This window comes from Anastrepha ludens, unplaced genomic scaffold (assembly GCF_028408465.1).
Source record: "Anastrepha ludens isolate Willacy unplaced genomic scaffold, idAnaLude1.1 ptg000042l, whole genome shotgun sequence".
In the NCBI taxonomy this organism is placed as follows: Eukaryota; Metazoa; Arthropoda; class Insecta; order Diptera; family Tephritidae; genus Anastrepha; species Anastrepha ludens.
This window is the reverse complement of record NW_026530056.1, coordinates 30001-35000: the sequence shown is the minus strand read 5'-3', so window position 1 is coordinate 35000 and position 5000 is coordinate 30001. Positions and strand designations below refer to the sequence as shown.

General features: G+C 30.0%; 2 non-coding genes across 2 annotated transcripts; both read right to left on the bottom strand.

Moving 5' to 3' along the window:
* Positions 1 to 334: 334 nt before the first annotated feature.
* On the bottom strand, positions 335 to 515 carry LOC128871174 (5.8S ribosomal RNA). Its single transcript, XR_008455782.1, has one exon. It is a non-coding gene; the product is annotated as a 5.8S ribosomal RNA (ribosomal RNA).
* Positions 516 to 1091: 576 nt separating this feature from the next.
* On the bottom strand, positions 1092 to 3082 carry LOC128871159 (small subunit ribosomal RNA). The gene has a single exon (XR_008455771.1). It is a non-coding gene; the product is annotated as a small subunit ribosomal RNA (ribosomal RNA).
* Positions 3083 to 5000: the final 1918 nt, after the last annotated feature.

The window sequence follows — 5000 nt, the reverse complement described above, 5'->3', positions numbered from 1 at the left end:
ATTATGTAAAATGAGGCAATTCTAGAATAAAAAAAAATTAATTTTTATGCTAGACATTCCTCCTTTAATTACATATATAAATTAATATTTTATATATATATAAATAATATGAAAATTTTTTAAAGAGAATACTTAGATTCAAAATTTTTATTTCATTTTATTTGAGAGGATTTTTTTTTTTTTAAGAATATATATAATAAATAAAAAATTCATTATATAATCTTTATTTTTTTGCTATTAATATTATGAATTATTTAAAATCCAATAATATACACATTTGCTTAAATTCAATTATTTTTATAAAAGAATAAGCAACTTATTTAGCATAGTCTTACAACCCTCAACCATATGTAGTCCAAGCAGTACTTTAAAATTTAATTTAATGTACATAACAGCATGGACTGCGATATGCGTTCAAAATGTCGATGTTCATGTGTCCTGCAGTTCACACGATGACGCACAGTTTGCTGCGTTCTTCATCGACCCATGAGCCAAGTGATCCACCGCTTAGAGTATTTTTTTATTTATTTTTATTTATAACAAATGTCAATTTTTTTTTGCATATATTAATTGAAAGAGTAAAATTAAATAATAATAATAATAATATATAAATTGATTTTCTTTCAATAATATATATCAAATATATTTAACTCTAAACATTTTTATTAAGTTGCGAATGTCTTAGTTCAACAATAATACAGTGGTGGTATTTATTATGTTTGATTATTTTGTATTTTTTTTAATCATTTTATGTATATATAAATATATTAATAAATATATACCACTTTTGTTATTGTGAACAAATTAACTTATCATTCAATCAAATGAATAATAAGTACAACTTTCTATTTTCATGTTTAAAGGTTTTTAAAAGAAAAAATAAGAAAAAACATTACAAAATGTACCATCCATATTATATTTAATATGATATAATTGATGGATAACAAATTGAATGAAAAAGAATAAAAAGAATATGGATTCAAAATAATTATAAATTTTTCTTTTTTTTCTTTTTTTTTTTTTTTCTTTTGTTTGTTTTTGTTTTTATTTTTTTTGGCATTGTTTGTTTTTCTTACGGATATGGAACACAATAATGATCCTTCCGCAGGTTCACCTACGGAAACCTTGTTACGACTTTTACTTCCTCTAAATAATCAAGTTCGGTCAACTTTTGCGAAACAACCGTGACACACGAGGCGTCACAGTGATCACGTCCGGAGACCTCACTAAATAATTCAATCGGTAGTAGCGACGGGCGGTGTGTACAAAGGGCAGGGACTTAATCAATGCGAGTTAATAACTCGCACTTACTGGGAATTCCAAGTTCATGTGAACAGTTTCAGTTCACAATCCCAAGCATGAAAGTGGTTCAGCGGTTTACCCGGACCTCTCGGTCTAGGAAATACACGTTGATACTTTCATTGTAGCGCGCGTGCAGCCCAGGACATCTAAGGGCATCACAGACCTGTTATTGCTCAATCTCGTTACTGCTAGACGCAATTTGTCCATTTAAGAAGCTAGTGTCCTTATAATGGGACAAACCAACAGGTACGACTCCACTTATATAAACACATTCAAACACTTGTACATTCAAGATGTACGCATGAAAGAAGGCTATATAAGTTTCAACATCATAATCCTGAAAGCATCTATTTAATATATTTGAGTCTCGTTCGTTATCGGAATTAACCAGACAAATCACTCCACGAACTAAGAACGGCCATGCACCACCACCCATAGATTCGAGAAAGAGCTATCAATCTGTCTTACACGCTTATGTTCGGACCTGGTAAGTTTTCCCGTGTTGAGTCAAATTAAGCCGCAGGCTCCACTCCTGGTGGTGCCCTTCCGTCAATTCCTTTAAGTTTCAGCTTTGCAACCATACTTCCCCCGGAGCCCAAAAGCTTTGGTTTCCCGGGAAGCGACTGAGAGAGCCATAGTAGTAGCTACACCCAATTGCTAGCTGGCATCGTTTATGGTTAGAACTAGGGCGGTATCTGATCGCCTTCGAACCTCTAACTTTCGTTCTTGATTAATGAAAACATCTTTGGCAAATGCTTTCGCTTAAGTTAGTCTTACGACGGTCCAAGAATTTCACCTCTCGCGTCGTAATACTAATGCCCCCAAACTGCTTCTATTAATCATTACCTCTTGATCTAAAAACCAATGAAAGTAGAACAGAGGTCTTATTTCATTATTCCATGCACAAAATATTCAGGCATTTGGAGCCTGCTTTAAGCACTCTAATTTGTTCAAAGTAATTGTACCGGCCCACAACAACACTCGATGAAGAGCACTGAAGTAGGTTTAAATAGGAGGAATATATAAAAAATACATTGTATTAATTATATATAAGAACTCCACCGGTAATACGCTTACATACATAAGGTAATGTACATACCACAATATATAGTTGTACTACCCGTATGAAGCACAAATTCAACTACGAACGTTTTAACCGCAACAACTTTAATATACGCTATTGGAGCTGGAATTACCGCGGCTGCTGGCACCAGACTTGCCCTCCAATAGGTCCTTGTTAAAGGATTTAAAGTGTACTCATTCCAATTACAGGGCCTCGGATATGAGTCCTGTATTGTTATTTTTCGTCACTACCTCCCCGAACTGGGAGTGGGTAATTTACGCGCCTGCTGCCTTCCTTAGATGTGGTAGCCGTTTCTCAGGCTCCCTCTCCGGAATCGAACCCTGATTCCCCGTTACCCGTTGCAACCATGGTAGTCCTAGATACTACCATCAAAAGTTGATAGGGCAGACATTTGAAAGATCTGTCGTCGGTACGGGACCATACGATCTGCAAGTTATCTAGAGTTCAACCAATTTAACGATCAAATGATCGCTTGGTTTTAGTCTAATAAAAGCACACGTTCCATAAGGTCCGTGTTTATATTGCATGTATTAGCTCTAGAATTACCACAGTTATCCAAGTAACTGTTAACGATCTATGGAACCATAACTGATATAATGAGCCTTTTGCGGTTTCACTTTTAATTTGTTTGTACTTAGACATGCATGGCTTAATCTTTGAGACAAGCATATAACTACTGGCAGGATCAACCAGAATAATATATATATTTGTTTATATATTTTTCTTTGCTTTTCATATTTGAAAATTTCATAAATTACGGTGTATATAAAAAGTAAAGGGGAAAACGCACATACAATAGAACGTAATTTTAATAACACAATTTATGTATCATCATCATCATCATCATCATCATCATCATCATTATTATTATTATTATTATTATTATTATTATATAATAATGTGCTTTTATTTGTATAAAATATTTGTATTTTATTTGGTCTTCTTCTTTGTTGTGTTTTTCTTTCATTTTCTTTCGTTCAATGTGCGCTCCCGCCGACCCCTTTAGCTTTTCTTATCAGAATTCAAAAACCGTTTTTTATGAAAAAGAATTTTCGTTCTCTATATATATTTTATATAAAAATATAAGAACGATATTTCTTCTTAATATTTGCCAATTTTCAAATGTATCATTTTTAATAACATTTTACTTTTTCTTCAAATGCATTTTTAATGTAATAATTTCATATATTACATAATTTTTCTCTCTGAATTGAAATTAATAATTCCATAATTCTATTTTTTAATCATAAATATATATATGATTGAAAAAATTTCTCCTTTTTTCTTTTATTTAAAATTTAATTTTTCTTATAATTTTTATTTGTTTTGTTTTTTTTTTTCTTCATCTGTTTAATTTCCTGTATGTATACAAGAAACAAACAGTTGAGGATAATTTCTATGTAATGCTAGTATAGAATATAAAATTTTGAATTCAAAAATTTATTTCTATTTAAACTAACTATAGAATACCAGGAATAAAATACAATGACACCAATATGCCAAGGTTACATTCCATAATATGTTAGTATAGAATATAAATTCTTCATATATGTATATATATTCGAAAATTGTTTCTATTTAAACTAACGTATGGAAAACCATGAATAAAATCACAATACACCAATATGCCAAGGTAACAGTCAATAGTTACATTCCATAATATGTTAGTATAGAATATAAATTCTTCATATATGTATATATATTCGAAAATTGTTTCTATTTAAACTAACGTATGGAAAACTATGAATGAAATCTCACAATACACCAATATGCCAAGGCAACAATCAATAGTTACATTCCATAATATGTTAGTATAGAATATAAATTCTTCATATATGTATATATATTCGAAAATTGTTTCTATTTAAACTAACGTATGGAAAACTATGAATGAAATCTCACAATACACCAATATGCCAAGGCAACAATCAATAGTTACATTCCATAATATGTTAGTATAGAATATAAATTCTTCATATATGTATACATATTCGAAAATTGTTTCTATTTAAACTAACGTATGGAAAACTAGGAATAAATCCACAATATCACCAGTTTAACATAACTCAAATTCGTGTTTCATATAGTTATGATTCGATTTATATGCTTCAATATCATTGGTTAGTTAAATGTTGATATTTTCATATTATTCACATGCCTTCACCGTGAGTGTTTTTTGCCATGCACACCACACATTGTGAAAAATGTATGGGAAAAATTCAATTCAATACATTTCAGTTTGATTTCATATAATTCAATTACATTTTATATATTTCAATAATACCATCAACTTAACTAAATATATATTAAAATACTAAATTATATATATGATGATATTTTCCATATATTTGAAATGTCTTTATTATATATTTATTCAGTTTATCATATGAATGTATTGTGTTAAATTTTACTTTCATACATTTAATCGAATTTAGTTTCATATAAATTCGATTCGATTTTCTTTCATATATCTCACTTGCCTTCACCGTGAGTGTTTCTGACAATGTACACAACGCATTGTGAAAAATGTATGGGCAAAATTTTGTTAAATTTTACTTTCATACATTTAATCGAATATAGTTTCATATAAATTCGATTTGATTATCTTTCATAT